Raw genomic sequence first — 26,569 nt, forward strand, 5'->3', positions numbered from 1 at the left:
TCCCCATGCAATTTTCTAAATATAATAGGTAACATGTAAGTTCTATATGGCTCAAACTTTTATGGAAAACATATATTCCATTTTACTCAGTAGGGAATAAACATGGTACAAAATATTAGCTCAAGGAAAGGTTAATACAACCATGACAGAAGGTCAGCTGTCATTGTCATGTATTTATGTGCATGTGCACACACACGTACACACACATACGTACACGCACACATACACACACATACATATGTACGCACATGTACCCACACACACAGGACCATTTGGCTCACTGGTGTCTCACCGTATATCACTTCCCTTGAAATGTGCCTATTAAGCTACACTTCACAAACGATAAACTACATAGAAGAACCTTGAGAGGAAAAAATTCACTTATATTTTTCTTCCTGACTTCTGTTTTTTTAACCTCATCTCTACCTCTGGCTCTTCAACTAAATGTACCCAATCCCAGTTCTAGGTTTAAAAATTGTATTTCACACATTTTCCCCTTTATTTATTTATTTTTTTTGTCTGCCAGAGAGCATCACATCTGGAGACTTGATAATGATTGGAGAATAAGAAAAGATGAGAAACATCAGAAATTAGCATCATTAAAATTATACTGCAGAGTTAATGTAGATTTAAGCCAGATGTGGCCTTCAGTGAAGTTCTGGCACTTACCCCACTGCCCTATAAATAACAGGTGCTAACTCAAAGTTTGCTACTTCAAACTTCAAACAGCCAGTATTTTAAAACTTAGGAGCATGGTTACATGAGAGAAATTTATGTTAAGAATTTAAACCATGTACTTATGTTTTAATGCCTGTATTTAACACAGGAAGAATAATGTAGTTTGGGCATGTTCCTAGAAATTTTTGATTGGCATTGCTATATTGCATTGGTTTGGTAGGGAATTTAGAACCTCCATTTTATTAATATGTCTAAATATTCATAATACAAGAAAGAAATTCAATGCCAAACTTTAAATGACATAATATGTCTTTTACATATATATTCAAAGATAAAAGGTATGTGACTTTAGAACAGAATGTTCTCACTGACACAACTCTGTGAAGAGTTATCTTATCCTTTCATCCGTCAGAAAATCCCATTCTTCCCAATGAATTTGGGAAGTTGTCTCTCTGGTGTATATCTGAGGAATAGTCATTGTCTATGGCCCTGGAGTATTTATTTTAGAATTCTGTATGTGCTCAAAAAAGAGGTTGGCTTAGAAATACCCCGTGCTTGTGTTGGGCTGAAGATCTGCAAGCCTTATAGTTGCCCAGCCTTGAGATCAAAGACAGAGCCTGGAGACAGTGACAGAGACATCAGTTGTTTGCTGGACAGGGGGCCTCACACAAAGGATCCTGGAGTGGCACCCCACCTCTGCAGCACTGTAATCTTAGACTTTCCTTTAACAATAGTAATGGTGTTTCATATTCTGCCCTCTCCTATCCTTCCAGCATTTTCTCCCTCAATAAATCTTATGCCAGGGATGTAACTGTCCCAAGTGGGAATGTACTTTCCCATTTTTACCCTCTTTTTTACTATTGGGTTGGCCAAAAAGTTCATTCAGGTTTTGCCATATCATACGGAAAAACCTGAGCAAACTTTTTGGCCAACCCAGTACTATCACTTCTATCCAGTGTCTTTTCCACGTCTGTCTGTACTAGTGACTTTGTTATGTGTACTTTGAGGTCCAGATAAAAGTGAATTAATCGTATCTTTCTCCAAATAGACCCCTACCTGCTCACTAGGTTGTCAAAGTAGAAAATGCCTTCACTTTCCCTGGTACCTACCCAGCAGAGTGCCTTACAAAGGTCTTTAGGGCTGATCTTATCTATATAAAAAGCAGTATGTTTCTGGCAAGAAATTCCCATGTTGTGCTGCTATTTGTTAAATTCTTGTAATTGTGTTGCCTTACGATGATAGAAGTTGTGCCATGGAGAGAAGATGCAGCCCAAGTTATTTTGGCTCTAATTTGTAAGATAAAAATAAAAAATACAGTTGACCCTTGAACAGCACAGGGGTTAGGGGCACCGCCCCTCTACGCAGTTGAAAATCCACGTATAACTTATAAGTCAGTCTTCTGTATCTGCAGTTCTTCATCCAAGGATTCAACTAACCCTGGTAATTCTATTGAAAACTCCTAAGTGGACACACACACTTGTTCAATATTGTGTAGTTCAAGGATCATCTGTAATCTCAGCACTTAGAAGTGAAAGGTGATTTAGCAGTGGCTCCCTCTCCCTCTCCTGTCCCCCCCTCCCCCTCCCTCTCCCTCCCCCTCCCTTCCTCCTCTCCCTCCCCCTCCCTTTCTACTCTCCCTCTTGCCCCCTCCCCTTCCTCCTCCCCCTCCCTTCCTCCCCTCCCTCCCCCTCCCTTTCTACTCTCCCTCTTGCCCCCTCCCCTTCCTCCTCTCCCTCCCCCTCCCCCATCCCTCTCCCTCCCTCTTGATGCTAAAAACTCAGCCTCTGTGCACAGATGCCGAATTGAATCTCGGAGACAGAGTTTTGGGTGAAGTAGAAAAGAATAGTTTTATTGCTTTGCCAGGCAAAGGGGGCCACAGCAGGCTTGTGCCCCTGAAAATCTGTGTGTCCCAACCAGGGGGATTTGGTGAGGAGTCTGACAGCAATCCGTTCAAGGGTGGGGCTGCTGATAAGATTAGGGTGTGTGCAGGGCCTGCAGTCCTTTAATCTGGTCTCAGGTAATCTGATGAGCTACTGTGGTTCCTTTAATCTGGAATGGAGAATGCTGACATCACCCATCTGTTGGGGGTTTTAGTTCTGCACAGGGCTTGAAGATATTGTTATGTGTATCCCTTGAGGGGGAACCAGGACCCTGCCCCAGGGCTGAACTATTGTTTCTTGGCTGTTCCTCCCTTGTCTCTGCATCCCCTCCCTTCCCTGATGAGCAACTGTTCAAGTATGCCCTTTGGAACTCAGGGAAGGTCATAGAGGCTGGAGGCTGTTCCCTACAAACAAGAAACGGGGGACACGGAAAGGCTTCTGTGCCCAGGAGCCCCACAGGGTCCTGCTCAGTTTCACTCCCCCGTCTCTGTCTCTCCCTCCCTCTCCCCCTCTCACTGTCCTACTCTTTCCCTCTCCCCATTTCTCTCTCTTTCCCTCTGTGTGTGTGTGTGTGTGTGTGTTTAACCTGCCATTGTACCATAATTCACTTGACTTCATATTTAGGAGGCTCTTCCTTGGTTTTCTTCTTGGTAAATGATGCTAGTGGGCTGGTAACTCCTGCAATGTCCTTTAAACCTGAACTTAACCTTTTCTATCTTGGGAATCTACATTTGACATATTTTTCATATTTTCACATTTTTGTAAAAAATAATCTGAATTCCGTGATAGCATCCTGTTTACTGGGAACAAAAAATAGCTTATTTTAATCTGAATTGTACAAATGATTATATAATTGTATAAATAATAGGACATGAAAATGTGGACCCACCTTTACATTTAAAGAAAATAAAAAATATATATAACATAATTTCTGAAATACATATAATACATATTTTATTAATATCGATATATATTATAATTGTATTTAAATATATAACATATTTCTACAATTATAATTAGGAATGAAGGTTATGTGTCAGTAATATAGAATAAAAAATTTTGGCAGACAAAATCTGTTTACATACAGCACAAAACATTAAACAGTATCTCCTATGTATGAGAGTTTATTATAAGATTGAATCCATGGTCAGGGAAAATTATAAAATAGAGCCAAGATTTCAACTGAAAACCAAGCAGTCGTGTTTTATGTTTCTGAAAGCATATAGGATGAGAAAAGATCTGTGTTTTGGGTCAATTTGTTTTTCAGTAGCCACAAAGATGTGGATATTCATGGTCTGTCTACTGTAGAGCCACATGTGGTAACTATAGGATTTTTTTTTTTTTTAAACATTGGAGTATAATTGCTTTACATTGTTGTGTTAGTTTCCGCTGTATAACACAATCGGCTATACGTATACATATATCCCCATATTCCCTCCCTATTGTGTCTCCCTCCCACCCTCCCTATCCCACCCCTCTAGGTGGTCACAAAGCACCGAGCTGATCTCCCTGTGCTATGCGGCTGCTTCCCACTAGCTATCTATTTTACATTTGGTAGTGTACATATGTCAGTGCCACTCTCTCACTTCATCCCAGTTTCCCCTTCCCGCTCCCCGCTTTCTCTTTCTGACTTACTTCACTCTGTATGACAGACTGTAGGTCCATCCACGTCACTACAAATAACTCAATTTCATTTCTTTTAATGGCTGAGTAATATTCCATTGTATGTATGTATGTGCCACATCTTCTTTATCCATTCATCTGTCGATGGACACTTAGGTTGCTTCCATGTCCTGGCTATTGTAAATAGTGCTGCAGTGAACACTGTGGTACATGACTCTTTTTGAATTAATTTAGCCTAGTGAGGTTTCCATGGATTTCTCTGTTCATGTGACAGATGGCCGTCTGCTGGAAATATTACGGTGTGCACTGTGTCTTTGCTATACCTGCAAACACTTGCAGCTAACAAGAGAAAATACTTTGAGAATAGTTTCCGAATTCCAACTGATCATTTGCTTGTCCTCTTCAGAATGTTCAGAGGAGGATGTCAGAAGATTTTCCTTAACTTAAATAATTTGCACTATTAAATGGGAGAATGTTTTCTTTAGTGCTATAAAAATAAGAAGTGTTTTCCAAAGGAGGAGTATAGTCTCAGTGGGTAAGCTTGACTGTTGACATTTTCTCCTGTGACATTGCCTAGATTTCTTGAAGAAAATATACCCTTGGTTATGTAAGCCATCACTCACCCTCTGTTCACAGGATACTTTTACTGGGAAAATTATCCCTGGCTTGAAATAAACTAGCTCTGGTTTTATCATCAGTGTTAATCAGAGATATGTTTTGTGTGATAAGAAATAAATGTTATTGATGTCATGATTTACTTATCACCTAAACATATGATTATGCAGAGAAGGCAAAACTACAATATAGGTAAAATTTATGAAAAATACTCCATTACCACTGTAACTGAATAGATATTTTTGTATTCTACAAATAAATGACTCCATTACAGATGGAGAAGCTAGGCTAAAAAGTGCACTAGGATAGTTTCCTATATAGTTCTTAAATTTACTATTGTAATAATGTTCCTTGTTTGATTAAAACATTCAAAACAAAAAAAAAGAAAAAAGTGCACTTAACGTGGTAATACATGAGATTATATATTAATAATGGTCACTTTAATTGAATTTTACAGATAAATGTGATTGAAATCATCCTGTCAATTTATACAAATAAAATAGTTTGGAACATAAATTTCTAGAATGGTGACATTGCCTCTGTCAAAAGCAAACTTATCAAAGTAAAAATGACCTTTTCATCTAAATGACTGCCTTGACATGGTATTTACCTTTGAAAGAAAACTTTGTTATAAATAATTAAAATTACATATTTTCTAACCGGAGAGAAAGATTTCTTTCCAGAATTGCACAGTCTATTATTCACATTTGTGATATGGAAGTCACTTAGGATGAATAAGAGATCAGAAAGAATAATATAGCAGTTTTATTATGGTCCAGAGTTAATAAAGCATTTTAATTACTATGGGAAAAAAGGAGGTATTACAGAGAGAATAAATGCACATAGAGACTACAGAAAGAATAGACATTTTGAAGAAGTGAGCTCCTCTTTTCCTGTCAATGGCTAGAGAATTTTTTTAAATCTAGAGCTATCTGGAAATTTCATGTGTTCTAAGATTTTCTAAAGCTTCATCCATCTCCCTGAAGAAAGTATCTTAGAAGCTAGCTGTACCAGGATGAAAGATCAAGTTGTGTTTCATTAAACCATTTCTATCTTAAAAAACATATCACAATAGGTCATAAACAATTTAAAAAAACAAGCTTGTTATTCATTCCCACTCTCCTTAAAAGTACATTAGTGTCTTCATGTTTGTGAATTTTCCCATTTTCATTACCTTATTGATACCTAATTTCATTACATTGTGTTAAAAAATACTTGGGATGATTTCAATCATTAAATTCAGTAAACTTTTATACTTTGCAGACATTTATTCTTATAAAAACAATATATATACAAAGTTGAACCATGTGATCACCATTTTTTAAAATACTTTAAATTTTTATTTGCGTGATCACCATTTTTGCAGCCCAAAAGCAATTTCATATGAATCAACCTAATTAGAAAACTACATAGATCCTAATGTACAACTTGATGATTTTCTCAAACTGAAAATACCTTTGTAACCAGCAGCAAGATCAATATACTTTTCTTTTGTCCTAATGATGTATATTAAAATGGGGGGGGGGGCGGGTACAGCATCTTTCCTTTGACAGCATATTAGCTTTATTCATAACCTTTAAATATTTAGAGAGGGGGGCTGTGGGCCTCCACTCATGTTCTTGCCCTGGTCCACCTCTGGAGGTGAGAGAGACAGTGGACTCGATGTGCAGAGACGAAGATTCACAGGGGGCCTCGCAGGTTTTACTTCTGCCCGGGGTCACAGTCTTGAGCTGCCTGTTGTCCAAAATCAATTGTTTTATACAGTGTATCTACTTTTTATAGCTGTTTATAATCAAGAAGTAAATTTAGCCCATTCCTCCATCATTGCCGGGAGTGGGAATCTGGGCTATGCTACTCACTGACCTCCAGCTGAAAAGTGGTTCCAGTATCATTCAGGACCTGTTCTCAAACTCTTCTGCAGAAGGCGGCCACATGAGCAGAGGTGAGGGAATCTGGGTGCCTACAGGCTCTGGGGGAAAACCCAAATCAGCCCAATAAAAGAGCAAGATATCTCTAAAGTCTTACCTTGAAACATTATAATCTCTATTCTCCTCCCTTTTCAATCCATGTGCATTTTAGATTGAATACATTCAGCCTCAGAGCTAAACTTGCTTCTGAGGGTATCCACACCCTGGTTCTCGTTTACCTATTGCATTCACGGATGCTTAGCGTCCGTAAGAGTGTTTCTGAAGAAACTGCCGAGTCACCAGGAACCTCTAGGATGTTTTGAAATCCTCCAATGGCACAGCCCTCCTGGACCCACTAAAGGGACATGGGTTAAATGGGAGAGGACCCTTGTCTGGACCCCTCAAATCTTAAAACATCAGTACTTTGTCTTGTACTTCTATTTTCTCCACTCCAAAGTGCTAACGAGTTTTGGAGTAACTGAAGGTAATCTGGGTCTCTCCTGAATTGAAATGAGTGCCGTGGAATTCTCTTCACAAAGCAATTTAAACAAACCACCACTGAGGGAGCAGAACCACACACTAGCAGTGTACGTGTGCCAGTATCAGCAGGAATCTAGAAATCTCCCAGGCCCTTCTCTCACTCACCCAAACTGCATAGTTCAGAAACACAGAGTAATGACTGATTTCCTGTGGAGGGTGGACACAACTTATAAGCATAAATGGGCTCCTTGTAATGAGAAGAAATTAGAGGCCTCAGTTCCATTTACATAGTGTAGAGGAACAGAGGAGTAGAACAGAAGTTTCCAATGTTCTGCAAATAACAAATTAAGGAGTAGGTAGAAATGCCAACATTAAAGTAATGTTAAGCATATGATCCATTTAAACTTGGCACTTAAACAGTGAATAAAGCTGTCCAAGGGGTCCTAACTGATCATTTGGAACACTGGCAAAAGGGCTTGGCGTAAAATTCCACGCCATGTGCAGTCAGAATGTGTAAATTGTGATCATAATGCCTCCTAAATGTACCCATGTCAGTAACAGAGGCGCTGCCAGGTGATGAAGGCGGACTACTTGATCGGAAATAGCAGTCTCATTTACTTCGGTAATATGTCCCAATTTGTAAATTAGGAGTGTAAAAAATTGCTTTTGCTTCCCTGTGTTTTCACTTCTGGCGAGGCTATCTCATGAAATAATGGAAATGTTTTCCTACGGATAACTAACGTCTAGAAATAATGTGACTCGTTATACTACAATAGAGTCCCTCACTTCACCTCACTTTAACCACGTTGGCATGCCCGATAAACATCTCCTTAAAACAGGAAGTAGCAACATTTAATGTAGTTCTTAAAGGTAAATAATGTTTTGCTATTTAAAAAAAATCTGCCAAATAAAACCCAAGCCCATATATTTTGTTTACAAACAAACACAATCATAAAAGTCCAAGTGAATGTGACAGTTGTGAAAAATTAAGGCAGTACAACTTTCACCCTCCTGATTCTGAATCCCTTCTTTCACTCGAGTAATTATATAGTATTTATCAATAGGATTTATGTAAATTATTAAATGTTTGTCAAATAATACATTATATATATATTATACGTATTATATATATATAAAATCTGGTTTTTCAAGTAAGCCATGTAATCTTATAGGACCTATCTTTTAGTTTTCTTTTGTTCCATTTTAATTTTTCCATACTAAAAATGCTTACATTACATTGGTATAGCTCCCTAAGTTTTCACAAAACACACTCTAAACAGTGGATGTATGACCATTATATTTGGTCAGATGTGTGTGTGTGTGCATGTGTGTGTATGTGTGTGATGTAACTACAAATTTTAAGAAACTAAATTATTATCTCTTATCTTGCAATGACCCAAGATAAGAAACCATCAATTTTAACTGTACACCTGTTTTCATTTTATTTTAGTTTTCAAATTTTTTTGTATGAGATACATAATGAAGATAAAACATTGTGAAAGTTTAAGGTGCATGTGTTGATTTGATACACATTATATTGAGAAATGATTATCACCATAGCATTGGCTAACACCCTCATCTCCTTACATAATTACCCTTTTTTAAAAAAAATAGGTCTTTATTGGAATATAATTGCTTCACAATACTGTGTTAGTTTCTGTTGTACAACAAAGTGAATCAGCCATATGCATACATATGTCCCCATATCCCCTCCCTCTTGAGCCTCCCCTCTCACTCTCCCTATCCCACGTCTCTAGCTCATCACAAAGCACCAAGGTGATCTCCCTGTGCTATGCTGCTGCTTCCCACTAGCTATCTATTTTACATTCAGTAGTGTATATATGTCAATGCTACTGTCACTTTGCCCCAGCTTCTCCCTCCCCCATCCCGTGTCCTCAAGTCCATTCTCTATGTCTACGTCTTTATTCCTGCCCTGTCACTAGGTTCATCAGTACCATTTTTTTTTTCTTTTTAGATTCCATATATATGTGTTAGCATACAGTGTTTTTCTCTTTCTGACTTCACTCAGTATGACAGACTCTAGGTCCATAGACTACAAATAACTCAATTTTGTTTCTTTTATGGCTGAGTAATATTCCATTGTATATACATGCCACGTCTTCTTTATCCATTCATCTGTCGATAGACATATAGGTTGCTTCCATGTCCTGGCTATTGTAAATAGAGCTGCAGTGAACATTGTGGTACATGACTCTTTTTGAATTATGGTTTTCTCAGGGTATATGCCCAGTAGTGGGATTGCTGGGTCATATGGCAGTTCTATTTTTAAGTTTTTAAGGAACCTCTGTACTGTTCTCCATAGTGGTTGTATCAATTTACATTCCCACCAACAGTGCAGGAGGGTTCCTTTTTCACCACACCCTGGCCATTCTGACCAGTGTGAGGTGAAACCTCATTGTAGTTTTGATTTGCATTTCTCTAATAATTAGTGATGTTGAGCAGCTTTTCACGTGCCTCTTGGCCATCTGTGTGTCTTCTTCTTTAATGAAATGTCTATTTAAGACTTCCGCCCATTTTTTAATTGAACTGTTTGTTTTTTTGATATTGAGCTCTATGAGCTGTTTGTATATTTTGGAGATTAATCCTTTGTCTGTTGTTTCATTTGAAAATATTTTCTCCCATTCTGAGGGTTGTCTTTTCCATCTTGTTTATAGTTTCCTTTGCTGTGCAAAAGCTTTTAAGTTTCATTAGGTCCCCTTTGTTTATTTTTGTTTTTATTTCCATTTCTCTAGGAGGTGGGTCAAAAAGGATCTTGCTGTGATTTATGTCATAGAGTGTTCTGCCTATGTTTTCCTCTAAGACTTTTCTAGTGTCCGGCCTTACATTTAGGTCTTTAATCCATTTTGAGTTTATTTTTGTGTATGGTGTTAGGGAGTATTCTAATTTCATTCTTTCACATGTAGCTGTCCAGTTTTCCCAGCACCACTTATTGAAGAGGCTGTCTCTTCTCCATTGTATGTTCTTGCCTCCTTTGTCGTAAATTAGGTGACCATATGTGCGTGGGTTTATCTCTGAGCTTTCTCTCCTGTTCCATTGATCTATATTTCTGTTTTTGTGCCAGTACCATACTGTCTTTATTACTGTAGCTTTGTAGTACGGTCTGAAGTCAGGGAGCCTGATTCCTTGAGCTCCATTTTTCTTTCTCAAGATTGCTTTGGCTATTCGGGGTCTTTTTTGTTTCCATACACAAATCAGTCAATGTGATACACCATATTAACAAATTGAAGAATAAAAACCATATGATCATCTCAATAGATGCAGAAAAAGCTTTTGACAAAATTCAACATCCATTTATGATAAAAACTCTCCAGAAAATGGGCATAGAGAGAACCTACCTCAACATAATAAAGGCCATATATGACAAAGCCACAGCAAACATCATACTCAATGGTGAAAAACTGAAAGCATTTCCACTAACATCAGGAACAAGACAAGGATGTCCACCCTCACCACTCTTATTCAACATAGTTTTCGAAGTCCTAACCATGGCAATCAGAGAACAAAAAGAAAGAAAAGGAATACAAATTGGAAAAGAAGAAGTAAAACTGTCACTGTTTGCAGATGACATGATACTATACATAGATAATCCTAAAGATGCCACCAGAAAACTACTAGAACTAATCAGTGAATTTGTTAAGGTTGCAGGATATAAAATTAATGCACAGAAATCTCTGGCATTCCTCTACACTAACAATGAAAAATCAGAAAGAGAAATTAAGGAAACAATTCCATTTACCATCGCAACAGAAAGAATAAAATATCTAGGAATAAACATATCTAAGGAGACAAAAGACCTGTATGCAGAAAACTATAAAACACTGATGAAAGATATCAAAGATGACATAAACAGATGGAGAGATATACCATGTTCTTGGATTGGAAGAATCAGTATTGTGAAAATGACTATACTACCCAAAGCAATCTACAGATTCAGTGCATTCCCCATCAAACTACCAATGGCATTCTTCACAGAATTAGAACAAAAAATTTTACAATTCGTATGGAAATACCCTTTCTTTTTTGTGGTAAGAACATTTAAGATCTACTCTCTTAGCAACTTTCAAGTACATAATACAGTATTGTTAACTACAATCACCATGCTGTACATCAGATCCCCAAAACTTATTCTTTTATAACTGAAAGTGTAACTGTGCCTGTTTTGCACTGTGGTAGAGGTGGGGTGTGCAACTGAACATACACAGATTGTCAGAGTTGCAAAAAATAACATTTTAAGAAACATTTATACAAACGTACTTTGCAATATTTCTTTTGCTGAAATATGTATCAATTTACTAGTAATATCCAACCAGGTTAAATATATTAAACCTAGTTTTTTCCAAATGTAGCTATGGCTAACCACTAAGATTTCAGCTGGGACTACCTGAATCTCAAGTTCAAAATAAATTTTTAAACACTTTTTCTTTTTAATTTGAATATCCAGCAGATATTCTGCCACTGAGGTCCCTACACAGCTGTGAGCACATCAGCAGAGGCTGCAATGTGAGTCTGAAGATACTGTTTCTAAGATCAAAGACGCTGCACATCCCCTGTGACATAATAATCTGCCTATTACTGAAATGCACCACTCATTTCCCTTTGCTGCTGCAGCAGAATGACAAACCCCACGTCCTCAGAGTTGAGCAGAGCACAGGTTACACCCCAAGCCCTCTGTTACCCGTGATCAGGGATGCTGTCAAAGAAGAGGGTGTCTCCTAACGCGCTGAAGACGCACTAGCGCCGCTGCCGCTTAAACCGTTGCTGTTTCTCAGGTGTCTAGGCAGCCGGGCTCTCTCTCGTGTAAACTTGTAACCTTGATGGCTGGGACTTCCACTTCCGTCCCCAAACCTTCTGCGGCTCTCCTCTCTGGGCCTCCGCATTCTCTCTCCCCTCCTATTTCATTCCACACGCAGAACCAAGCCGACAGCCATGGCCTAGATCGTTGAACATCTAGCCTTTAGATAACGAAGTGTCTGGAGCAGAGGACCAGGGAGCCAATGGTGACATAAGGTGTTCACATTGTTCACATCTGTCCGTTTGTCTTTGGTGCCTTTAATTTTGTCTTTTGGAATTTCCAACGCTGGTGGATGCCCTATCTGGATTTGTTCATTTAAAAACCATTTACTGACGTCCTACTTTCCACCTGGGCCAGGCACAGTGGATACAGAGAAGTCTCCTGCCCTGGGGGAGGGGGCACAGTGGTAGAGCAGTTGACATGCATGCAAATCTTTTTTTTAATAAATAAATTTATTTATTTATTTTTTTAAAAAGTTGTTTTTGAGAATTACATTATAAAATCTAGAACATGTTTATAATTGATTGTGCTATCTAGCTGAAGCACATTCTATGTAAGAATGTTTTAAATTCCTTTTAAAATATATGGAAGGTATCTAGGTCTTGGTTGTCTATATTTAGCATATGTGCAGTCGTGCGGTGTGCTGCATCACCTTTGTGAACCAGATCCTGGTATGCGAGGGAATCTGACCCATCAAGAATAAAAACACTCAGTTCTTTGAGCTCTGTAATTACAACACATTACATGCTCATTTAGGTTTGGTGTCCTTGATCATTTGGTAAATAATCCTTCTGGGAAATAATTTTTAAATGATGCAAATTATAGAAAAACTAGAATAGTCTCCATTGAAAATTAGTATGTTCTATTTAAACAAGTAAGAGATGGTTGTCTTGTGGTCACTTGGCTCCTGCCCACTTTTCCTATCAGTTTGGTTCCATCTTCGTTTCTAGCCCAACAAACGTGGCCAGCACTATTCAATAGCATATAGCTTTATCAAATATCCAATAAGTTTTAGCTTGGTTTCTGCAAAAGTATCTATTTTTTGTGGTGTTCTGGAGTAAGCATTATCTCCCTAGCAGAGGTACGCATCGTTAGGCAAAGGAGAAAGTTATTCTCTGGAAACTGAATGTCTATTTTCAGATCCACCAAAATATGCTTTTTTCCTCATCATTTTGATTTTTCAGCTTTAAAATCCAGTGATACCATTTCTTCAAATGAAGTACTACCAACCATGGCTTAAGATTACTGGCAGTAGAAGTAGTAACAACACGTCATATTTTACAGACTGAGATGTAAGCTCTAGGATTTCAGAACAGGTATGCGAAATAACTTGAGTAACGTAATACTCTCCGACCCTACTGTCATCAGATCCTACTGAGGTCGACAGATTTGGGCTTTCATCCCAGTTCTGTCATAGCTTCTCGAACAACCTTGGACAAGTTGATCACCCTCTCTGAACTGTAGAGTTCTCTTGTGAAATACGGGCCAGATGTAGCCAAGGTCATTTAAGCTTAGCATGCCCAGCCCTCCAATCTACCTCACTCAGAATATGCTTAACAGTGGCTGTAGAAATCCTTCAGTCTCTTTAAATGTGTGATGAAGGATATAGGGATAGTTCCATGGAGCTAAGAATTTATTCTGAACTATGAAACAGTGGGTACAAACATTTGCAAAATTTAATAGCAATCCACTGAAAAACCGCACGACCTGATCACCAGAGAAAGCAGAAATAAAGATAAAAAAGCTCGGAACAACATTGCCCTCGAGCAATGGGAGAACGCGGGTCCAATTCTCTAATGCTTATATTCATTTAACAAATGTTTACTGAGCACTGACTGTGCACTAGGCAGAGTGCCAGGTCTTCTGTATAACGAAGTTCCTTATTATACAAACTGATTCACTTAATGACACCACGGTTTGGGAATTTTACCCATTTGGCAGGCAGGGTAAATACAAAGTCTTGCTGCGCTCAAAGTAAAGGTCTTTAATGAGAAGTTTTATCTGCTTTTAACTACCTCCTAACAAGTGGGAAAGAATAGAGAAACAGCTCCATGTATCTGCCCAGGCTTATTTTTCCTCTGAGTAATCAGACTGTGGAAGGCCACCCTGGACCACGTAGGGAAAGAGCTAGTCACCGAAATGTGAACTGCAGTCATCCTGGAACTGAGGGCCTGCGGCACTTTCTAGAAGAATGAACTTTCTGCCTGAGTATTTCTTTGAGAGAGAAGAGAAAGGAAATGTCACAGCGATCGTCTGAGCAGTGGACAGTGTAGGGAAAGCTGGCTGTGGCCAGAGTCCCAACTAGTGGATCAGACAGAGATGAATCCCTGTCACTTCAAGGTGAGCCTCGTAACAGGATAATGGGAAGCAGGAGAAGAAATCCAGAGAAGGGTCCTGGAAACACACAAATGAGCATGGCTTGCTTTTCAGGAATGTTTGGGACCCACGTTCCCAGTTTCTCTAATCCAAATTCTGCCAATCCACATAATGAAAAAATTGTCACTGTGAATTTGTCTCTGATGATATTCACCCTTCCCCTCACTTCTAATTAATTTATTTTACTCTATGTAAGTCTAACACGTGGCTCTGGCAGAAATGACAGCCTTTTCTGTCAGCTTTCACCTGTACACCAGCCTTCTTAGAACGTAAGACCACCATCTTTGATGGAACTTTCTCAGCCTGGGAGGGTCTGACATACGAACGCACATATCCTTAAAAGTAGAATTTGCTAAGCACAGTACATGGCACAAATCAATTTCAAAACAGACCAGTCTTGCTCCCAAAATAAAGTTTATAGAAAAATTAAAGTCACTGACAACTTGTTGAAATTTCCTATCATGAATGCGCTTAGGAAATGTACATGTCAAAATAGGGACTCAGCACTATTCCAGAGAAGGAAGTCCTAGTCAGAACCCCAAACTGTCAGGCCAGCTACAAGACTCCAGGTAGCCATGGCTTGTCACCCTCATAGCCTAGATTGGGGCAGCCTGGACTACTGAAGCTATTTGATGTTTCATGGCTCCTCCTGAGGGTGGTGTCTTGAGCAGAAGGGACAGTTCAGATTAAAAGCATCCTGGGTCGTGTGGATATTTTTTAGTAAGATTCTTGAAAACAGCTCTTGTCTCATGACAGCTCAGCTGGGCTATGGTGATGACTCTTTCTGGAAATTGCACCTGTTGATTCAGTAATTTTATAGAGATTAATTTATTTTCAATTTTTATGTTACCTCCTGATAGACAGACCTGCCTATATTTACCAGAAATGAATTAGAAACCAATGATTTACACCTGCACAAAACCCACCCCAAGGGACAGGTCTTCTCACCAACTGAAAGGAAGAAGACATGATTTTAAAATTCTCTGTGGCATTGCTGTGGTATAATTCTTCTAAGATTCTCTAAAAAAAGAGTTGTATCCTTTTCATGGGAATAAAATGCCACCATCACTGTAGTCAGATAATGTTACCCACCGACTGCATATTAAATGTGAAAAAAATAAAACAATTAGGAAAGCATGTATCATTGCTTACTTTACTTTCATTTTTTTCACATTTTTGTTCCTCTTACCTGAAAACTATTTACCACATGCTATATAAACCATGTCTCATTTACTAAGTTGCCTCTTTAAAGTAACTTTTTTATTTTCATTCAGGAAAACTATAAAAATGTCAGAATGTTGCCTTGGGATACTAACGTTTTGAAATGACGTTAACCTTTAAAAAATACCTGTATAAAGGAAGAATGTAAACCAAAAAAAGGCAAGAATCTTCTATTTTGTTAGTGCTAGGGGAAAAATAGCTCAAAATTTTTAATATACTAATTTTTAAAAGAATATAAAAAATAAATGATACAAGTAATTGTTAATAAATATTTCCATAAATAAGTTATCTTCTACTTCTACTAAGGCCTTCTGTACCACTGGTTCCCCCAACTGGATATAATTTCTTCCTTTTTTGAACTGCCATCACATTTCTTTCTTTTCTTATATGACACTATTTCATAGTTTGTATTACAAATGGTATGTTCTCTAGTAGTTAGGGGCAGTATCTTTTTACTTCCTCACAGTGACTATCACTGTCTTATATTCATTTCTTCTTTTTGTTCATTCTTTCATCAAATGTTTATTAAAGCAGGCATTAGTGAACCAGAAAAATAAGGTTGCTGCCTCCATGCAATTTTCCTCTTTAAATATGATTCTTGACTCAGATTTTCATCACAGCTTATACCCTGGAGTTTTATACAGACTCATATAATAAGCCAACTTGATTGACTTATTTTTGTTTTCCCATATTAACTTTTTATCGAGTTATAATTTACATAAATAAGATAAATATTTATAGATTGTTAATTTCACATCTTTGAGGTTTGAAATTACTCACGTAACCACCACCTAAACAAGATACAGAACATTTCTATCACCTCATAAAGTTCACTTGTGAATCTTTCCAGTCAAATTCCCCACCACCAAACAACTCCTTCCTGAACTCGATCACCATCGAATCTATTTAACTTGTTCTTAGATTTCTAAAAATGCAATCAGACATTGTATATTATTTTGTGTCTGGCTTCCTGCTCTCAACAAACTTTTGACATTTATTTGTATTGTTGTGTGGTTTAGTGCTTTGTTTCTTTTTACTGTCCCATTATTGTCCAGTAACATTGAATATTATTCCATTGTATTAATACACCACAATTTGTTAATCCTCTCTCTTACTAACCATCTTGTGGATTGTTCCCACTTTTCATTATCATGAGCGAGACTGTGAAAAACAATCTCATACAAGTCTTTTTTGGACATATGTTTTCATTTCTCTTGGGTAAATAATTGGGGGGGAATCACTAGGTAATAAGTTGGATGTGTGTTTAACTTTGTAGGAAACTCCCAAACGTTGTTATTTTACATTCCCACCAACCACTTGTGAGAGTTCCAGTTGCTTCTTCAACATTTGATGTTGTCAGTCTCTTCTATTTCAGCCATTCAGATGGGAGTGTAGTTCCAGTTGTTTCCCATCCTAGTCAGTATTTGGTATTTCAAGATTTTAACTTTAGTGATACTAGCAGGTGTGTTGTTCTATCTCGTTTTTTTATTTGCATTGACATGAGTAATAAAGTTGAACATCTTTCCATGTGCCCATGGGCCACTGTCTATCTAATTTTCTAAAGTGTCTGTTCAAGGCTTCTGCTCTTTTCAAAACTGGATTTTAGGTCTTATTTTTGTTTTGTAGGTGTTCTCTATATTTTCTTGATATAAGTTGTTTGTCAAATGTAAGTATTGCAAATTCTTTCCCTTACTATGGGTTGCCTCTATACTTTCTTAATGGAGTCCTTTGTGGAGCAGAAATTTTTAATTTTGGAAAACTCTGATTTCACATTGTTTTCTTCAAATGTTTGTGCTTTACTAAGTCCTCCCTAAGAAAAAGTTGCTTACCTCAAGAACACAATGATAGGCTTCTATGTTTTCTTCTAAAAGCTCTATCAGTCACACTTTTACATTTAGGTATTTGATTCACCTCAAATTGACTTTTCTACATGGAGTGAAGTAGGAATAGAGGATTTTTAAAATCTATATAGATACTGAAGTTGTTGAAGCACAATTTGTTCAAAAAAAAACTTCATTTCCCCCATTGAGTTGATTTGGCATCTTAGTCAAAAATCATTTTCAAACCTGAAATCTGATCAAGTCTCTGTATACACCTAATTTTCAGCAAACAAAGAGAGGAGAATATATTGACTACCATAAATGTGCAACAGTGAATCCAGCCTGTGGGCAACTCAACCCTACAGGTCAGTCAGTCCAGTATCTTTAACAGATAAACTGTAAGGTAAATAAAGTGACAAAGAGAGAACCTGTGGATTAAAAGAGACATAAAAGATATATTTAAATTTTTAAAATGGGCAAGAATGAACTACAGTGTCTAGGAATGCATGCTTGAGTGGTAAAACGATAGAGAAATATAAGGAAGTGATTACTATAGATGCCAGGATAGTGGTTATTCTGGAAGGAGAGAGAGGACTGTTATTGGGATGGGCAAATAGAAGGGTTTTGGATGGGAGACAAAGTTCTGTTACTTAACCTGAATGATGGTTTTAATTGTGTTCTCTTTATAATAATTCCATAAACTATACTTTTCTTTCATGTGGTTTTCTGTATCTATGTTTTATTTTTCAATAAAATGGTTAAAAATAATTTTAAAAATTATCTGTTTTTAACCAACACGGATTTATATCCCAGGTATACAGGTCTGGTTCAACAATGGAAACTCAATTAATGCAATCCATCACATCAACAGTCTAAAAAAGAAAAATCAAATGAGTATATCAGTAGACACAGAAAAAGCTTTTGACAAAATCCAACACCCAATTATTATAAAAACTTTCAGTAAACTGGGACTAGAGGGGACCTTGCTCAGTTTAATAAGAACATCTACAAAAAATCTACACCTAACATCACACTTACTTAAGAGTGAGAAACTAGAAGCTTCCCCAGTAAGATCAGGTACAAGACAAGGATGTCACCTTTTACACTTCTTTTCAGTATTATACTGAAGTAGTATAGTAGCTAATGCATTAAGAAAAGGAAATTAAAAGTATGTAGAATGGGAAGGAAAAAATAAAACTGTCTTTGTTCTCTGATGACATGATCATCAATGCAGAAAATTTGGGAGAATTGACAAAAAAAACTCCTGAAATGAGTAAGTAATTAGCAAAGCTGCAAGATACAAGTTAATACAGAAAAGTCAATTGCATTCCCATATACCAGCAATGAAAAAGTGGAATCTGAAATTAAAGCCACAGTACCATTTACATTAACATCTAATAAAGAAAATCAAAGAAGAAGTAAATAAATGAAAAAATAGTCCATGTTCATGGCTAGGAAGACTCAAATTGTAAAGATTCTAGTTCTTCCCAAATTGATGTAGAGATTCTATGCTTTCCCAATCAAAATGCCAGTGATTTATTTCACAGAATTGACAAACTGATCCCAAAGTTTATGCGAAGAGGCAAAGACCCAGAATAGATGACACAATATTGAAGGAAAAGAACAAGATTGAAGGATAACATTCTCCAACTTCAAGACTTACAAGACTTACTATAAAGCTACAGTAATCAACACAGTTTGGTGTTGGCAAAATAGGCAAATAGGTAAAAGGAACAAAATAGAGAGCCCAGAAATAGATCTTTGACAAAGGAGCAAAGGCAACACAATGGAGCAAGGATAGTCTTTTCAGCAAATGGTGCTGGAACAACTGGACATCCATATGCACACACACACACAAAAAAAAGTTTAACTAGACACAGACTCTACACCCTTCATGAAAGTGAACTCAAAATGGATCACAGACCTAAATGCAAAACATAACACTTATAAAACTCCTAGAAGATAGCATAGGAGAAAACCTAGATGACCTTGGGTCTGGCGATGACTTTTTCAATACAACACCAAAGCCATGGTCCATGAGAGAAATAATTGATAAGCTGTACTTCATTAAAATGAAAAACTTCTGCTCTATGAAAGACAATGGCAAGAGAATGAGAAGATGAGCCACAGACTGGGAGAATATATTTGCAAAAGATGCATCTAAAAAGGACTATCATTTAAAATATAAAAGGAACTCAAACTCAATAAAAGGAAACAGCCTGATTAAAAATGAGCCAATAGTCTTAGCAAACACCTCCCCAAGGAAGATATACAGATGGAAAGTAAGCATATGAGAAGATGATTCATATTATATGTCACGCAAAGTAAAACAACGGGATTCCACTCACTGGAATGGCCAAAATCCAGAACATTGACAACAGCAAATGCTGGTGAGAATGTGGAGCAACAGGAACCCTCATTCATTGCTGGGGAACGCAAAATGATACAGCCACTTTGGAAGACAGTTTGGCAGTTTCTTAAAATACTAAGCATACTCTTACCATACAATCCAGCATTCATGCTTCTTGATATTTACCCAAAAGAAGTGGAAATTTACATCCACACAAAAACCTGCACACAGATGTTAATAGCAGCTCTATTCATAATTGCCAAAACATGGAAGCAACCTAGTGAATGGATAAACTGTGGTATATCCACACAGTATTATTCCAGGCTAAAAGTAAATGAGTTATCAAGCCATAAAAACAGATGGAAGAACCTCAAATGCATATTACCAAGAGAAAGAAGCCAGTCTGAAAAGACTATGTACTTATGATTCCAACTATATGACATTCTGGAAAAGGCAAAACTAGAGAGACAGTAAAAAGATCAGTGGTTCCCAGTGGTTGGTCAAGGGGAAGATGAATAGGCAGAGCAAGGAGGATTTTTCGGGCAGTGAAAATACTCTGGATGATACCATAATGATGGATATATGTCTTTATACATTTGTCCAAACCCACAGAACGTGCAACACCATGAATGAACCCTAAAGTAAACTATGGGCTTTGAGGGATTATGATGTATCAGTGTAGGTTAATCTGTTGTAACAAATGTAACATTTTGGTGGATGATGTTGATAATGGGGGAGAGGATGTGCATGTGTAGGGGCAGCGGGTTTATGGGAAATCTCTGCACCTTCGCTTCAGTTTTGCTGTGAAGCTAAAACTGCTCAAAAGAGTAAAATCATAATTTAAAAATTAACTGTATTAATTACATAACACTTGCACATTAGAATATGTCTTCAAATCTTTGTGAAAATTCAGGTTATCTAAAATGCCAGAAGTTGATCTTACCAGATTTTAGGAGAACAGAATTTTTTTGTTTTCTGTTTTGTATACTTTTGGAATCTCTTAAGTAAACTAAAACAATAGTGTCATGTTATTCATTATTAATATTATAAAATTTAGAAAGAAATATTCCACTTACTGTTGTTTCTAAGTTTTTAGGTTATAGAGACAACCATTTTCACTTCATGTTTTTTAGCTTCTAGAGGGGATGAGGGCACTGGTTCTGAGGCCAAACCAGCCTTGTTGGAGTACTAGCTATGCAATCATGGACAGAAAACTTAACTACCATATTGTCTGTTTCCTAATGTGCAAAATAGAACTAAAAATCTTTTTAGCAAGTCACTGGCTTGTAAACAGAATTTAATGTGTTTAAAGAAACCATAAATCCTAGTACATAGTAAACTTACAATTAATGCTGTGATCATTTTTCTACTATTACTACTAATTATTACTATTATTACTAATATATTGACCTGCAAGCAAGAAATTGGAGTTGTGAGCTAAAAGGAAACATTTCTTCATTTGAATTTTAAACACTTTTATCTTGTTCATCCAAAATCCATTAAGATACCACAAAATTAGAAACTCTTTATTTTTTTTTAGAAGTTTTTTTGTCAGCAGCAATATTCTGCAAACTAGCTGAGAAAAATTAAGTATTTTAAAATCTGAGAACACCTAACCTTGTTTCGTAAAAAAATGAAGTCATTAACTCTGGCTTGCCTATGGCCCAAAAGGCAACAAATGGGCTTTGAAAAGCACTTAACCATTCTGAAATCACTGAAATTGTTCATTCTGAAAAAGATCAAAAACGGTATGAAGTGTTTTTCTGTCAATTTCCATATAAAAAGGAAGATACCTATACTTCCTTAGCATTGCTTGAATGTCTCCGATATTTGCTTGACGGGCATCCAAGATCATGAAGTGCCCTCAATAAGTTAGTTAGCTCTAAAATGAAACTACTTTAACAACAAGTTTTGGCCACGGGATTGAAATGCGATGTTTTTATCACGTAGAATCCACGTCCTGAGTAATCAGGCTGCTTCAGTCATTTGTGGAAGACACAGCATAATAAATCTCAGGTGTGATTCTACCCTGAGAGTCCATCATTTCCATGATGCCCTGATGACCAAGCCTTGATTACAGTTTTCTCACACTTGACTGGTTCGTCTCAGATATCATCAGCTGAGAAACCCTCTAAACTTAGCCACACAGCTTCATTCTCCAAGCCATTTGACTTTAATATAAAAGCAAATAGAAGTAATTCTAATGGCTGTCTTTCAAGGGGTCGGAGTTAGTTCCCAGCATATACAATTTTAAGGCAACAAATTAAAATCAGCAGGAAAGAAACATTTACAGTTCAGCTTATCTTTACGGAGTTATTTTTACTATTTTTAGCTTTTCTTTATCTCTGTATGTGCTATAAAAACACAAAATTTGGAGCCATTCAATTTGGCTTCCTTTTTCTATTGCATTGAAACAGTAAATGAAATCTAAAGCCACTAATCTATGAATTTCCCTAATTTCAAAGTATGTTAATATTTTTCTTTAGGTACACTACCTACCAAATGGCTTCTCATTAAATGGGATTTTAAAATATATTCTATATTACAATTACATTCTGCTCTTCCCTGTTATATTTTCAAATTGCTTATAACAAAGAAGTTACATTATGTCAACATTTATTTTGTCTCTGTTTAGTTCCTCTTTTCAGAAATCACTTATGCTTCAAAAATTACCCATTATGTTTCTGGGAAAGATATTAAGTGCTGTTATTGAACATGATTCATCCCATGCACTCTGCCTGTATACATGTCTAATAGACCTGCCTTAACACAAAAAGCTTTGTTACTTTATTTTGTCAGAATTCATAATTTTGTAAAAAAAAGTTCACGTGAATATCTTCTTTTCTCCAGACTTTTTTCTATTTTGGCATCATAATAGTTTCAGAATGCTAGATTTTTAAAATTCATTTATGAAAATGGCCTCTGAAAGACATGGGGTATCTTTTTTACAGTGACCTGTTATATAATCTGGCCTCTCAGACTCAACTTCTGAATAGTTCAGTCATTCTGGCCAGCTTAGAAATGTCATTACTAATATCTTGATGAAGTTTGTATTTTAAGAAATATGACTTTTCCCCTACACTACACTCTTTCCAAACAACATAATAAATGACTCTGAAACATTTATTTTAATGATTTTGTTGCTACAACTAACATACCTTTGGAATTTTTCTCATTGGGCAAAATATATTTACATCCTTGGGTTGGAAAGAATCCATTAGAACTTGAAATACAGAGAGTATCTAGTTCTATTATACCTTCCCAACAACCCATGAAACTCCAGCCCCAAGAGGTCAAGGTGGCATGTAGCATGGAGAGGAAGAATAGGGGTTCTTGTTTAGAACTCTTCCCCTTACAAGCATTATGATCTCAGGTAAACTAAATTCTCTGTACTTTATTATCTTCATCTGTCAAATGAGAATAATTTTAGTACTTATCACCTAAGGATACAAATATTAGGTGAGCTAATGTTTTTTCCCCTTAAATATTCACTTTTTTCTCCTGTTTTCAAGGCCTTAGAATAAATAGTGTGTGGAACACAATATGGGTTCAACTAGTATCAGTATGATTTTTACTTAACTGTCTAAGGCTCTTGTGGTGAGCTGGATAATGGTTCCCCAACGACGCCCATCACTTCCGCATCCCCAGAACCTTACATGACAAAGGGACTTCGCAGGGCTGATTCAGTTAAGGATCTTGAGTGGTGAGACAGATGGATTATCCCGAGGGGCCCTAAAAGTAATGTGCTGGTGGGGTCATGAGCCAAAAATGAGGACGGCCTCCAGGAGCAGGAAGAGGCAAGGAAACAGTCCGGAGGGAGCGCAGCCCTGCTGACCTTTCTGTCCAGGGACATTCATTTCAGACTCCAGCCTCCAGGACTGCAAGAGGATAATCTGTGTTGTTCTAAGCCGTTAAATTTGTGGCCATCTGTTACAGCAGCAGTAGGAAACCAAAACAGCCATCCGACTAGATACTGAAGTTCCCAGAACTATATCACCACATCTCTGACTCTCTGGCTGTTATACTTTTTATCACATTCTTGGGCTAATCCGTAGAGAACACTGCACATTTGGGGTCACCTCTATGCTAGAGAATACCGGACTCTTATTCAAGTACCGCATAGTTGGGAATTGAATTGCCAAGAAACTATCAAAGACAAATATTTTTTCATAGTTTAAGAAAGGCCACTCAAGTTTTCTCTTTCTACTTTTTCTAAATCGACATTTGTATTATTTTCGAGTTGAAAGTTCAAGTCTGAGGGGGAGGCTAGCAGCTGAGCCTTATGCGGGCAGCACACGTAGGGCCAGTGTCACCCCTAAGGCTTGCTGTGCTACAGCTGGGCGAGTCAGCGTCTCCTGGCACAGGGACCAGAGGACAGCAGGAATCCATCTCCTGTCCTCTGTCCCCTTGCAAAAAGAGGTTAGCCCCAAGTTTGCTTGATCTCAAGGGAAACCACATCTTAGTCACCACTGTTAGGAAAGGGAACCTACTCCTTGCTCTGTGGTGACCTACATGGGAAGGAAATCTAAGAAAGAGTGGATATACGTATATGTATAACTGATTCACTTTGCTGCACAGCAGAAACTAACACAACGTTGTAAAGCAACTATACTGCAATAAAAATTAATTAAAAAAAAAAAAAGGAAAGAGAACCTACTCCAAACTGCACTATAACAAATATTGTTAAATTACATTGTTTACAATATTCTCTTTTTTTTCAAACGATTTGTAAGGGGGCTCTAATCGTATTTTTTAAAAAAGATAGTTACAATCCCACCATCTAATTTTGCTAGTGGACCTCATTTAATAATTAGGAATGTTTTTTGCTGCAAGTAAGTTAAAAACCAACGGACAGTGGTTTACACCAATAGTTCATTTCTTTATCATATAAAAAAGCCTCATTTGGCTCCTCTTGTTGGTTTAGCTGCTCAGTGATGTCACTGGGGATCCAGGGTCTTTCTATGCTTCTGTTCTATTGTGCTTAGCAAGTTTCCTTCCCATCTTCATGCTTGTAACTCTTGTTCACAAGATGACTGCTAGAGCTCCAGGCATCACATTTACTTTCAAAACACAAATCAGAAGGAAGAGACAAAGTTTCTCCACTGTGAGCCTTATTAATTTTTAATCAGTGAAGGAAATCTTTCCAAATTTCCACACAGATGTCTTCTATTTCATGGGCCAGAATTTTGACATTATGGGTAACTCTGTCTGCACTGGGAAACACTGGGAAAGTAAGTAACTGTTAGGGAAAACCCTAACTTCCCTGAGATCAAAAGATTTCTACCCTGGCTTCTTATCACAAGGACAAAAGGGCAAATGGGCAGTTGTCAAGGCAATAAACAGAATCTGGCATATTTTAGGACAATATAATTAGAAAATTATAAATTCTCCAAGAATATTTATTCAAGCACGTTACTATTTTAAATCTATCTTTAAGTGCATATACTTCTGATTAAAATAATGTATGGGAATTGAAGAAAATTTGGGGAAAGAAAAGAGAACTAAGAATAAAGTGAGAAATGAGAATAAAATAAAATGTTTAAAAGCATCTCCCAGAGACTATCATGTTGGTATTTAGGTATAAAGATATGTGCAGCCTTTTTGTTTAGTTTTGTTCAGTTTGATTTTTTTACTCAGTGCATCTTATCTTTAATACTTTTTTTTTTTTTTTAATTTTTTTTTTTTTTTAATACTTTTTAATCAGCCTTTTCCTTAACAATATGTCATGGGCATTCTCCCACATCATTAATATCCTTGTACATCATCATTTAGAATAGCTATATGATATGCTAAGCAGTAGATCTATAGTTTAATCGATACAACCAACTCCCACTGTCAAACATTTAGACTGTTTCCTGTTTGTGTTTTTTGGTTTGGTTTTTTATTTTGCTATTAAACACCAAATTATTTTTCTTGTGATGAGAACCTTTAACATCTACTCTCTCAGCAACTCACCACTATACAATCCAGTATTGTTGACCATGGTCACCATGCTGTACATCACATCCCCACAACTTATTTATCTTAGAGCTGGAACCCAAAGTACCTCTTAAGCTTCCTGAGAAAATCTTAAGCCAAGATTTTTCATATTCACAAATTGCTCTGCCATCTCACATATTAAATAACACAGACTGCCAACTGGTGTTGGTGTTATGAGTGTCATAAATTTTCTCTAACTCTGACTTTGGTGCAGGGTATCTACCAAAGGGAGTAACTGCAAAGTTGGATAAAAATAAAGAATGGAGAAGTTTAGCAACACGGGGAGGGTCAAAATACACTTCTGCTCAGAAAGGAAGGTGAGTCCTTACATCCTGGAAGCACTTCAGGGAAGCACTTCAGAACAAGTTCTATTTCATATCCTTTTACTACCAAAATGGAGGCGTTTGGTAGAGCAATTTCTCACTCATTTAACGATTCTTATGATTAAGTGCCATCAAGAAGTCAGAACTTGGACAGCACATAAAGAGACACAGCTCCTGCACTTGTGGTTTATAATCTAAGGGAGGCATATATGCTGGTGAGACATTAAACTCATCACCAGAGAAAGTATTTTCACCTCAGAGGAGGAAAGTTCATGAGCACTTAGATGGTGGCTTTATTTCACCTGTTATGTCCTTTTGGGGAGGATGAAGGTGGGAGTATGAAGGCCATTGAAAGGTTTTCACGGAAGAAATGAGTGATGAGAAGTAATGATCCGAGAAATAAGACTACTGATGAAATAATCCATGCAAAATAAAATAGACATGGCCCTTTTTAAATACACATAGCCACATGCAAAATAGGCAGTGCCATAATTTTGACTGAAC

General features: G+C 37.1%; 1 protein-coding gene across 3 annotated transcripts in view; it reads left to right on the forward strand.

Annotated features, from left to right (window-relative positions):
- The window catches only part of DOK6 (docking protein 6), a 401,706-nt gene that overhangs the window by 347,453 nt on the left and 27,684 nt on the right, over positions 1–26,569 (forward strand). The window lies entirely within an intron of this gene.

Source organism: Balaenoptera ricei, chromosome 14 (genome assembly GCF_028023285.1).
Source record: "Balaenoptera ricei isolate mBalRic1 chromosome 14, mBalRic1.hap2, whole genome shotgun sequence".
Classification (NCBI taxonomy): Eukaryota; Metazoa; Chordata; class Mammalia; order Artiodactyla; family Balaenopteridae; genus Balaenoptera; species Balaenoptera ricei.